The sequence below is a fragment of the Balaenoptera ricei genome, chromosome 4 (genome assembly GCF_028023285.1).
Source record: "Balaenoptera ricei isolate mBalRic1 chromosome 4, mBalRic1.hap2, whole genome shotgun sequence".
Lineage (NCBI taxonomy): Eukaryota > Metazoa > Chordata > Mammalia > Artiodactyla > Balaenopteridae > Balaenoptera > Balaenoptera ricei.
In genome coordinates, this window is record NC_082642.1 from 133,019,269 (window position 1) to 133,033,177 (window position 13,909).

Here is a 13,909-nt window from a genome sequence, read left to right on the forward strand (position 1 = left end):
GACCATAATGTTACACTCTATTTGTGGAAAACCTCATATTTACATATTACTTTTAATAGGGATATACATATCAGTTTGATGAATAAACTACTTTCAACTAATTCAAATTATCAAAATGTATTATTACAAATATAACTGAAGATTTTTGTTTTCTCTTCCTTTAAATATTCCCTGCCCCAGAAAGTCCATAAAGGCAAATTTTCAGGAGTGAAAAATAGTGTATCTTCTTCATATATTCAATAAATATTTAGTCAATAAATACTTATGAGCTACTTCTAGACGTCCAGTGTTCTCTTAAACCACTTTATTGAGATATGATGTAGATACAAAAAGCTGTACATATTTAAGGTATACAACTGATGGGTTTAGAGCTAAGTATACATTTGTGAAACCATCACCATTATCAATACCATAAACACATACATCACCTTCAAAAGTTTCCTCCCGCCCTCTTTTTGTGTGATAGGAACACTTAACATTACTCTTAGCAAATTTTTAAGTATAAAATACACTATTGCTAACTATAGGTAATATGCTGTACAGTAGACCTCTAGGACTTGAGTAATTGAAAGTTTGTACCTTTTGACCAACAGCTCTCTGTTTCCCCCTCCCACACTTCCTGGTAACCATCATTCTACTCTCTCCTTCTATGAGTTTGATTCTTTTAGATTCTTCATATAAGTGGGGTAATGTAGTATTTATTCTTTTGTATCTGGCTTATTTCTCTTAGGATAATGTCCTCTACGTTCATCCATCTTGTCACAAATGACAGAATTTCTTTTTTTTTTTAAGGTTGAATAATATTCCACTTTATGTAGATACATTTTCTTTATCCACTTATATGTGAATGGACATGTGGGCTGCTTCCATGTCTTGGCTATTGTAAATAATGCAGCAAAGAAATAAGAATGCAAATATCTCTTCAAGATCCTGATTTCACTTTCTCTGGATATATACCTAGAAGTAGGATTTCTGGATCATATAGTAGTTTTATTTTTAAGTTTCTGAGGAACCTTTATACTGTTTTCCAGAGTGGCTATACCAATTGATGCCCAGAATTATTCTAGGTTCTTTCAGATATATCAGTGACAAACACAACAGAAAAAGATTCCTGCTCTCAGAGCACTTTCATTCTAGAAGGGGAAAACAATCAATAAACAATTAATTTAAAAAATTCATAGTATTTTAAAGGTGATAAGTGCTGTGGAAAATGAAAAGAGAGTGGAGATGCAGCTCCCACTTTGAGTGGAGTGGTCACCAGCACAGGCCTCATCAAGGAGATGCCGTGGCCTTATCAGCTAATGCAAGAACTTTAGTTTTACTATAACTGAGATGAAGGCTTTTATAAGTAGAGGACTGATTTTCTTTTTTTAAAAAATACCATGTACTATTACAACTGGGTGCCAAAAAGTATAGTTGACTTCATTTAAAAGGGAGGAGGGAGTGCTATTAAAAAACGTGTTGGTGGGAATGGCTATAAAAAAACTACCTTATATCAGGAACCCAAAATAACCACTAACACATGTGATTATGGCCAGTATTGCTTACTGGGCTTTACCGCTTATGACAGCCCTCCACACATGACCATTTTCACAGACTAGTAGTTCCTTATTCACATTCCGAATTCTGAACACTAAAAAGTTTAAAGCAAACCAATCTGCTAGCAAAATCTGACCCAAGTTCATGTGAGACAACTGACAGCTCCTGCTTCATCTCACTTGGCAAATATATACATGAAGAAACATTAACCCGCAAAACCTAGGTAAACTTTAAATATCCTCATTAATGAAAAGTCATAGGTACATCTATATGTATACATACAACCTTTTTTTAGCTGCCCTATTTTACTCAGAAGATAGTGGAGTTACATCATATGTCAATTTATCATATTAAAAGTAAACCAGCCATGCTCAAAAAAAAAAACAAACTAAAATTCTATCTAGCATATAACCTAGAGGAAGATGGACAATGTTGATCTGTTGTTACAGATTGTGATTTTACACTTTAAAGGTATGTATTTTTCATACAAATGTCCTGTAAACACTGGCTAATTGCTGTATCTCATGTTCAACCAAAAACAAAACAAAAAAACAATGTTATTTATTCCAACACTGAAGGAAACAGGCTGTTTGAGACCTACTGAAACATACTATATTAGAATCTGCATGGCATCTTTCTATTGAATTTTTTAGGATAATTTTAACTAGATATGAATTAGACTAAAGCACTATCTTTAAAACAATCCGAGATGTAACTTTATAACCATGCTGTCTACAAGACACAGGTGGCTACTGAGTACTTTAAAACTGACTAGTCTGAACTGCGATGGGCTGTAAAGTAAAAATACGCCCTGAATTTCAAAAACTTAGTATGAGAAAAAAGAATGTAAAATATCTCATAAATTTATACTAATTAAGCAATGGAATAATAGTTTTCAGATGTTGGGATAAATAAAATATTGTACTAACTTCACTAGTTTCTTTTTCCTTTTTTTAAACATTCCTACTAGAAAACTTAATATTTGAGCTCACATTATATTTCTATTCAACAGCTCTTCTCTATAATAAAGACTGAGAAAAAGATTAATACAAAATTTCTCAAGTACTTATGTTCTAGACTGAATATTTTCACTTTATATCACCAAACAGAGTAATACAAACACAGATAAAGGTAGCAAGAAACATTCATCAGAAACTCAAATGCATCTACGGTTTTAGATATTCAAAGAGGTATCCAAAAAATTCAACAATAAAGTAAAAGTCTTCATTATATGATATGTCTAATTTGTTTCAAAATCCATTTTCAGTATTTCCTTAGTCATAAGTATGTATAGGAGGGTTCTATGTCCTATTTCCCCTCACTAGAGTTAGGGTAGATCTAAGTTTCATGAACCAAACACATATCATAATGGAATCAGAAAACAGACAACTTAATTTTAACAGATGGGAAAATTTCATAACTCCTAAAAAACAACTTTAGAGTTTACGTAAAGTTGGAGAAAAGTCCATTTCACAATAAGAACCATCATTAGTAAAAGATACACTGATTGACATTTCCTAAATATCCTTAAAAGTGCTCCAAGTACCTATTTACTGAAGTTAGACATATATATACTCCACCACATAGCAGTTCCATTCCTGTACATATACTTATCAGAAATGAATGCTTATTTCTACCAAAAGATAAAAAAAAGGTCATAGCAGCCTTATTTTAACCCCAAACTGGAAAGATATTCCATGTCCATTTACTGTAGGAGGGATAAACGATGGTATAATCATACAATGGAATATATACGACTGGGCGGGGGAGAGAGGGCGATGATACACACATGGATGACTTAAAGACATAATGTTAAATCAAAAAAATCAGACACAAAAGAGTTCATACTACATGATTCCAATTGTATAAAGTTCAATAACAGGCATAACTAATCCAAGATAAAAGATGCCAAAGGCTGGTTTTTCTGTTGGGTGAAGGCAGTATTGACCAGGAAAGACACCAACAAACCTCCTGGGGTAGGGTGTAGTGTAGTTACGCAGGGTACGCTTACGTAAAAAATCTCTGAACTAGCAAGTAAGAGTGCCAATTTAACTACATGAAGTTAGACTTCTGTAAAGTGGTTTTTGTTTTTGTTTTTTAATATAAGTAACTTTTTTTAAAAAAGGGCCTGACATATCATGAGTTATTTTCAAAAGAATTACTTAAAATCAATTCTTATTCAGAATTTACACAAGAACTTCTCTACTCAACCCTACAACTAAACTTAATTTCTTTGCCATTTTTTATTAATAAAAACTAGTAACCAGTTCAATTCTATCCAACCTACTCTTAATTTTGAGATTACCTGATAAATTTTCATAAATGGATAATTCCCAATGGCTTTAAAAAGTGTAATAATCTTCTCTGTAACTAACAGTTATAAACTATTTGAATGTTTATGTCTTTAAATATGTAATTATAATAGTTAATTCTTAGTTTAAAAAGATAACTTTAAACTCCTCAAAATTCAGGGTTTCTGATCATATCCTTTCTTTCATTGATAACGCATACATAAAAATTAAATTTAGTATTTGGGAGTTCACTAGAAGTCTTTTTACAGTCCTAATGTGTTTATTTAGATTTCTTATTTACTTTTACCCTCCCCCTCTGACAGGAAGAGGGAGAAAATTCTGTTTTGCTAATAGTGAATAACCTTGAGCATACAGAGTTCAATACAATGTTCTATGGAAATATAAAAGACTATATTCATCCAATCCTAGAAACTCATAGTGCTTGACAAGTGATTATTTAAGAAAATTTGTAAAACTGATTTTTGTGTCATTTCATGTGAATATAAATCATGACTATCCAGTTAATAGAGTAATATGTACTCAAAGAAGTTGACCTATTCACTACAACAAATATATTATCTTATTAAATGTATGTATGCATTCTTCCTTCATCTGTGTCTATTCCAAGCAAGACAGCTGCCAAGTTTTATAAAAGACAAACACAAGACTTGGGGGGAGGTATCAAGGTGGACACCAAGAAGGAAACCCTGGGGTATGGCTGAAGGGAACTGTGTCCACCACTGACCTCAGCCAAATCGGCTGGTGTATCCACACGGGCTCTTGGGGTTGTAAAGGACAGAAACACAAAGCAGGTAAGTTTCTCAACTGACAATCTTAATATCCTTCCTTCCTAGTAATACATCACATGTCCTGGGACTCAGGGTCTATGAGCAGATTAATTATTATGCTGCACCAACCTAGACACATGTGATAATGCAGAGGGAACTTAGCAGATGGATGTTCAGAGGCAGAGTCAGGTGACCTGGCTGAATATGTCCATGGGCCCTGATGAAAATACAGATGGCAGCTGGTCCCTACGCTAGAAGGTAGAATTGTTATAGGCAGGAAGAACTTTAAGACTGCCTGAATGTTTAATGTCTATTTCACATGGTCTTAGATAAACAGAAACTTTTTATAACTCATTTTCAAATCAAAACATTCTTTAAAATAGTACTACGCTGAAAAGGTAAAATGTAAATATCTCAGATGTTTGAAAAAGGCAAAACTGATTCCATCTAAACCAGATTCCTTCTACTCACACAAAATTCATAATTTACCAACACTGAAATATATCCCTCTCCTCTGTTACAAATGTCAAACAACTAGTTTATCAATATCTGAAACTTAAGAAAACTAAACAATTAAATATGGCATAATATTCTTTCTTTCCTATAACTGAAAAGGCTTAACTACATTTTAAAACGTGGAGCAGTGAGACAAAATACAATACCTTCTGGATGTGTTTCTCCCAAATGTTAAAATAATGGATCCTGAGGATAGAGCTTAAATTGCTCACAATCCAAACACTCTGTGAAAATTAATAAAAATAAGTGTTACTTCAAGTTGCATCTTATCTCAAAGAATTTCAATAGCACGTTTTACAAAGAACTCTTAACTACTGACTGAAAAACAAAATCTGAAAAAATGACAAAAAAAGATGTATTGCAAGTAAAAAAAATTCCTAATTATACATGTTTTCCTTGGGCATAGCTGTTGATCACATCTGATAAAAAATACGCATTACAAAATTATTTATACCAAAACACTACTTATCTGTCTTTACACTGCATTAAAGACTATATCACCAATTCTCAAGTGTGTGAGAAGTTAAATGTCAATGACCAAGAGGAATTCTGATCAAGGATTCTGGGAGAAAAAGTACTAGAATTATTTGGTAGTCAACACAAGAACTGAAACACCTCACTTTTTTTTCTAGACCCTTAGAAACAAAAAAAATGTTAAACTTGGAATTAGAACCTTCCTAGATACAGAATGACATCAACATGTGGGACAGTTTATACTTTTAAGAACAGAAGAGTGGGTGAAAAGGTTTTAGGCCAGCAAGACCCACAGTCCACACTTTAACGCTGTGGTGGCCTTGGAAGCTGTACATTGACCAACAGGCCAACGGACAGTGAGACCAGCTGGTGATAAGACAGGTACGGTGCAAACTCCGAGGCTCCACCACAGCAGCATTCCACTCGCATCACCCACTGCATTTATGTCTGGTTTACATTTTTAGAGTTCTCAATTCCTATCCCATAGCCTATGATTGGTTCTCAAGGATTATAGCTTAGCCTCCAAATAAATCCATAAACCTAAACCTTAAAGTCCCCAAATAAAGTATTTTTCATTATCACTTCATTTTACCAGTGCCCTTCAGTCTCCTTAAAACCATATACAGAGTACAACTTTCTTTGAGTGATGCTTCCTTAACATCCTAGGGAGGCAGGCTGTCCAACCACTCTGCCTCCGGGTCACTTCCTCTGTATCCTGCTTACTGTGTTACTCTCCCTGTGACTGCGAGCCTTGCATTCATCTCTGAATCCTCCAGCACCTAGCACGGCGCAAGGCACAGAGCTGATGCTGAGTGAAAGTCTGCTCTATGAACCAACGAATCTGGGAGACTCTATCAACTGATATACCATGCTGAGGTAAAAATAATACCAGCAAAGGAAAGCAGGTAGTTATATGAGCCAGCTACAATGAAGAATACTCGTGTTTTTAAAAATTTCATACTTCATACATACACACACACACATACACACACACTCAATTCTCATTCTCTCTCCCTCTCCGTCTCCCTTCTTTCTCTCAGTTCTCCGTTAGCAAGACTCTCCTGGTATCTATATCAATACTCTCCCACCCCCTACAGACAATCAGCCGGCTGGTGGCAGGGCTCCTTTCTGCCCAGGTGAATTGGGATTCCAGCCCTGCTGTCTGAGGTCCTGCACCAATTGGCATGGTAACTGGACATTAACACAAACCCTCTAGGCAGGCCATCAGCAGCTCCTAAGCTACCCTCCATCAGCAGCTGGCAATGTCACTTATATGTGTAAGTCAAAAATACCCAGAATCATAACTAAGGCAGAATATTCCTAGAATTTTATTAGTAGACAGCTGGCATCGCCTTAAAATAGAAAAAACAAACAAACAAACCCTGAAGAGACCTCCTAGTGATTTAAAAAAAAAAAAAAAAAAAAAGCCTTATCATTTCCTATTAGGACGCTACTTTTTCAGCAACTAAATAAAAACATTACCAAATCATTTTATGTAATAAAATTTAACCTTACTTTGACCTTCCTCATAAAGCAAACAAACCTCTCTATCCAATAAAGTTCCATCTGAACTATGTAAGATGATAAGCAATACCTTAATTGCATTCATTTACATGACTCTGAAACTATTCTGGGCTGAAGTCACTGACTGCAAGGTCACAGAATACAAAAAAGTAAAATGTACGCAATTTACCGAGGAGGGGGAGGAACGATGCACTTAGGCAGTGGGGTAGTCCTTCTCCCTCCCTCCTCAGGAGACACCCAAAGCTTAATGCAATCAACAGGTGCAGCCATCTCTAACATCTCTATCTGAAATATATCATACATATACACACTGATTTTATAAATATACATATAAAATATAGTAAGAATACGTATTTGATAAGTCCACCATATATTATGGTTTTCTTATTAAAATCAATCTCCCTGAATAGAGGCAAAGGGCAATTCTGTGCCTTAACAGCATTTAAAATCAAAATATGAAATAGGGCTATTACTTTTTCCATTGTTTCATAAAAATTTCTAACAACTAAAATTCAGGTTATAAAGCTGTAACAATTTTTAGGGCAAACACAGGATGTTAAGTATACTAAGCATTTCTGCTTTCATTTTTCATAACCTAAGCAAATACTCAACTAATTTGCTTAGAGGAGCAGACTTTTATGTCTCAAAGCCAATAATACCACGTTAGTAAAAGTAAAGAAATACAACTGACTGACAGAAACTGACTACCATAAATGACGAGGGACAATGTGTATTCCTCAGAACCTTAGAATATATCATAACACACAAAAACAAGTTAATCCTATAAAATATTTCCCTTTAGTAAAATTCTAACACAAACTAGATGTTATTGGCACTTGAATTTACTGGAGAAAAGAGAAGGAAACTAAAAGGTTAGGATCTAGACACCTTTAAAAATGTCTGTAATATTAGTACAAATGTAGAGCCTCAAATATTTGTTTTCGGTTTAAGATAACATCACCAGGAGATTCATTTAAGAAATTTCTGCCCATTAAATTAGATAAATCTCCCACATTTAATGTACTACCAAAGCATTTCTATACTGCTCAAGCCAAACTTTTGCAATTTAAAAATGATTTAGTGAAAAAGAAGCAATGATATTATAAAATTTATGCTTCTTCACCTTCTCTCCCTACCTAGAAGGGCAAGACTCTTTTCATGTAAATCTGAATTAGATCCCAATCATTTCAATTGATGCTACTCCACAAAGAACACAAGGATGAAAATATATTTAAGTACTATATTCTTAAACAAACTCCAACACCTTGATGCCACTTTGTCCTTTTTAAATGAGAAATAAAATAAAATCTCAATTTCTCTCTATAAGTTAAGCCAATTCACTTTGGAATACCTTAGTAGTAAAATAAATGCATACATGTATTTTAAAAAGTACTAGTTACTATTACGATCCACATATAACTTTCAGTGACCATATCTTCTTTAGATATTTTAATCCTTTCTATAAGAAATAATTCAGGCTTTACCATGATATAGATAATCTGTATAACTATGTAACAAGCAATTCATGGTTCACATATCTTGACAAGGATAAAAGCACTGGGGCCAATCAGCATCCTCTAATATTGCTTCCAGTGTTCTTGGTCACATTTATATCTGATTTCAAATCTCAGGCTCACGATAATTTTCTGATAAATATAACTTTTGTTATTTCTCAAACACTTCCCTCTGTCCATCCAAAAGACTGAATGCTTTATGTTCCTAAAGCTCATTAATTATGATCACAATATTTATCTAAAGTTCTATTTCATACACATAAATTAGCCTTTCCTTGGATATTAGAATATGTTAAAACCAATTTTTATAACCACAGTCTAGCCTTTGTGTGTCTTTAAATGAGCTACAACCGTGAACTGAAAATGAACTATATTAATGGCATCACTCTTACAGCTCTCAAAGTTGAAGAAAAGAGTCCAAGCTTAGGTTCTGACACACTTCATTTTAACAGCATGCATCAGCCTCAGGTGAGCATAGTAAATCCTACCCACATAGCAAGCATGCATGTGTGTGCTCCTCTTTCCATTTTCTCTTTTCTTTTCCTTACCTCTCCCTAGGAAGTCAATGAACAAAATATTACACACTTTTTAAATATATACAGTGGTACAGAGATAAATGATCTATCTTGTCCAAAAAGGAGGTACCTAAATAAAGAAACTTATCAATTCTCAATGTAAAGTTAAATCCTGGACTGACAGGTTGCTCAGATAACACTCAGAAAAGAGCAGTATGACTCAACCTGTAAGGAACAGACCAAAAACACTCCGTAAGATGAAGTGTATCTAGAGGAGACCATATCTCCATCTGAAACGCTTGCTATGGAACATGTTAATTGACAATTCCATCTAGGAAATATTTTTCTTCCTCTCTCACCTGTTCCCCCACCCATCTTGCACTCGACTCCATAAACAGCAGTTATCCCCCATTATAAAACAGTTGACGGTTAAAACAATGAGCCAACGAAGAAAGTACAATATTCTGTAACTGACATTTACTGCACTGGCCTTGGACTTCTAATCTTTACCAGACGGGCACACAAATCAATCCATCAGCTCATAAAGGTGTGCTTTTTTAACCTCTAAAACAGATGGGATTGGCCAGAAGTGTCTGGCATGTCAAACTGCTAATCGCTGCTGCCCTTTGCACAAAATAACCCTCTTAAGTTGAGGCATGGTTGCACGGAACCGACATTAGTCTGTGGGAAACCCATTTAACTGTCACACACTCCTGCCACTCCTGCTCTCCCTTAATTAAGCCTAATGCCTTATGCTTTGACCTTTTGTTCTAGCCTATTAACCCTATCTAGTACAAGTTCAATTACGTTAAACTAAAAACTTTGCTGTAAAATATTAAATGCCAAGCTCAAAAAATCATGAGGGACATCCTCACAGCCCTTAGTTCTATGCACCCTGTTACTCCACGCATGTGACAGTAAAACCTCACTTTTGAAGTGATACTGATTCTGATAGAGTCTAGAAGAACCAAATGATCATTCTGGTTCACCCCCTTATTTTACAAACGGAGGCCAGAAAACATTAAATGACTCACCCATTTCACAGCTTCAGTTGAACCACACTGAAACCTATCTAATTTCTAGCTCTGATCCTTTATTCTCCATCGTGTCTCTGATTTATAGTCAAACCACCCAGAAGTGTATTAAGGATACTAATATTTTCAACACATTATTACTTTTCACCACCCACTAAAATTCACTACACAAATAGGCCTAAAGCAAAACAAATGAGCACGTCAACAGAGTTTTGAGGTAATATTTCCTTTCCTCCCCACACCAAAACTTTCTATCCGCTCACTACTTTTCTTCTTTTTAAAAGGAACAATGGCCATCTGAGAACTGCTAAATTCTGCAACACTCCCAAGGCAATAGGTGCAAGTACAAATTTTTTTCTTCACTGATGCTTCATTTAAGTATTCAATAGAACAAATGACTGAAGCTACAGAAAGCAACAACTCGCTACTTATCCTCAAATGGAAAAAGCTGGTTATCTTTAAAAATATCTTTTTTACACCTATACGTAAACTGATTGCTGTTCAACATTTACCAGAATCCCAAAAAATAAAATCAAAAAAGTTTAAATTCCACTGTAAAATAAAATCAAACACAGTCCAAACTAACATGCTATCATGACAGGGGAATTTTAGTTTAAGTGCTATTCCTCTTTCCATTTACTTCATACAACTAGAAAAAACTGTTTCACCACTCTCACTATGACACATGAAAACAAACATTAATAACATCAAACGGGGCTTCCCTGGTGGCGCAGTGGTTGAGAATCTGCCTGCCAATGCAGGGGACACGGGTTCGAGCCCTGGTCTGGGAGGATCCCACATGCCGCGGAGCAACTGGGCCCGTGAGCCACAACTACTGAGCCTGCGCATCTGGAGCCTGTGCTCCGCAACAAGAGAGGCCACGATAGTGAGAGGCCCGCGCATCGCGATGAAGAGTGGTCCCCGCTTGCCGCAACTAGAGAAAGCCCTCGCACAGAAACGAAGACCCAACGCAGCCATAAAGAAATAAAATTAAAAAAAAAAAAAAAAGAACCGTGTGCTCTGACATATCTCAAAATAGTTCCTTTTAAAATAACATCAAACAAAATTTGGATTTCTACCTGTGACTCATGTGAGGAAATGCATATTAATTTCAGATTTTTGAAAGATTTAAAGTCAGATTTTAATTTTATCCTTTTATTGACTGCCCAAAGACCCATTTTTATCTATTTTCAGTATTAACCAATACTGTTATTTTTGCCTTTAGCCACCTGGAACCTTACAGGTTAAGATAATATGCCATTAAGTGGAACATATAACAATTTTCAAAAGAAACAGTGATGAACAACTTCAATGACAGAATTTACTACTTTTTAAGGGGTAAAAGTAGAATGTGTACAAAAGTAAAACTCAAAGTGAATGTGCTTATGCTATTAGAATGGTACTTTCTTGGCATCATCAGAAGGAATATACACAAGAATTTATAATATGTAGCATACGCAGGTGGATGAGCAGTCAAAGGGAAAACAAACACTGACAGCAAGAACAACTAGCAGCAAACTAATGATTCAGAGTCTCGGTCACCTTTTTTTACTGCAAACGATATTAATGTTAATTTTTTTTACATATATATACACACACACACACATATATATATATACATTCTTTTTTATATTCTTTTCCATTATGGTTTATCCCGGGACATTGAATATAGTTCCCTACGCCATACAGTAGGACCTTGTTGTCCATGATATTAATGTTAGTTTAAATGAGATATCATGCCTTAATTACAAGAGTCAGCTCGTAAAAATAGAAATTAAGTTTGGGTCTCAGACACTGAGGAATTTAACAGTGGGAAAGTTATACTAGTACACAGAATCCATATACTCTACAACATACTGACTGACACTAAGGAAAAATTGAAAGGAAAGAGCAGTTCAGCACTGATGCAAACACAAAGTAGAATATACCACATTAATAGTAAATGTGCTAATTTTTCTACTATTCTACTTTGGACAGTAGTCCATTAGCCTGTATATCTTTTTTTACTATGATTTATATGATTCACTGCTATTTACTTGTGAATAGAAAAATACATGAGCCCTGAGAGGTGTTTTTTCTGTTTACAAAAAGCATCTACTTCTAAGCATGCATAAAGTTTAGTAAAAACTATTGTCTTCACAAGCAAGAAACTGGGTTAAAGTCATTTTAAGAGCATTTGTTAAATCTCAGTGCTGTATATTTATGTCCCAGATAATCTACTCATTTTCTTTAGCATTTGAGAATTAATTGCTGGTCTATAAATTTCTGAGCTCCATTTTAAAATAATTTTCTTTTCCAACTTAGCATTATTAATCAAGTTGAACGTGATAATGTTCTAACAGTCAGAAAATTCACCTCTAGTGAAGAGCAAATCCTAATTTTAAAAAATAACAGAAGGGCTTCATATAATACTTAAGGTCTATAATTTACTAGGTTTTGAATCATCAAGTCCTTCCTGATACCTTCTAACTTTTAAGATTACTGAACGTCAAAATTAATGCTAAACATGAGATTCTGAGATGCCTCCAGTGTCTCAGGCAGTCAAATTCAATGCAATTAAATGTGCTGAGCTGGTGGATCCTTATGACTACTGCAAGTGAGGCCAAGGAAATTGCCCATAAGGCTCTAGAAATATTGTTTCATCTCTTTAAAAAAAATTAAATGTTGCCCCCCCCAATTTCGCTGAACATGCATTCTAATGTTATAAATTGTGTATTTTTGAAGAAACTTAGTATTACAGAACAATGTCTAATGCCAAATAATTATAATGTCACCAACAGTTAGTTTCACTTTTTCCTTCATAATAAATATGCCTGGAAAGAAGATGATAAATTTCAAGGAAGAAATATTATTTCTTATAGAAGTTCTAATTTAAATAGACCAAAGAAAAACTGTAGAACAGCAGCTATTATGCATAAGTTAGTCATGATATTTAGCAGTTTTTAATGCATAAATACATAGAGGCCCCATTCCTAACCCCCAAAAAAGCCAGATTTCACCAATAGTTGGGATTGGTACAGTTCAATTCAACAAATGTTTTAACAACCTTCTGTATGCCAGGCACCTACAGCACCAACAATACACTGATGAATAAGCTCCTATTCATGGAACTTACCCTCTATTGAGGAGGACAGACATTAAACAAGTGTGAGACTATCCCAATCAGGGGTACAAGGAATTGTGAGAGACAAATCTGATCTTGTTAGAGGCTTGGAGACTGTACTGAGCACCTACACTCTCTCATCCACTGTCCCGTGAGTGAGAATATTCCTTTCCAATTTGCTTCACCAAGGTGAGGAATGTGGTCAGTCTGTGGCCCACATCAACGGCTACCATTAGGTTTCTTCTCTCTTGCTCTCTTTCTAGAGGGGTGGACCTCGGTGCACTTGGTTCAGGGCACTGATCACCCCTGGTCTACACAGTGTCCTCACATCTGATATGCTACCTTTTCAAAGGAGAATACGCAGTGGGGCCCATAACCTCTGTATTCTGTTCCCAATTGAACCAACAGACCCAACCACCTCCACTAATAGTTTTAGAATATTACTCTTCGGTAGTAAGCACAGCTCGCCTGTGATTGTTCTGACCACACTAGTCCACTAAAGTTAACCTGACTCTGTTAATCGACACATAAAAGTTCCCCTACTGAATTTTAAATAGAACTCAGAAATGTCTATAACATGTAGAAACAAAGCTAATGCACGAACAGATGCG

The 13,909-nt window shown here is 35.2% G+C and overlaps 1 protein-coding gene across 7 annotated transcripts in view; it reads right to left on the reverse strand.

Moving 5' to 3' along the window:
* NRIP1 (nuclear receptor interacting protein 1) overlaps positions 1–13,909 on the reverse strand; it is a 117,026-nt gene that overhangs the window by 92,423 nt on the left and 10,694 nt on the right. For 4 of the 7 annotated variants that reach the window (XR_009502953.1, XR_009502954.1, XM_059921377.1 and 1 more), the window contains exon 2: positions 5,281–5,358. The exons of the other annotated variants lie outside the window; for them this stretch is intronic. The gene's annotated coding sequence lies outside the window, so the exon portion shown is untranslated. The remainder of the gene's footprint in view (positions 1–5,280; positions 5,359–13,909) is intronic. 7 annotated transcript variants of the gene reach the window in all.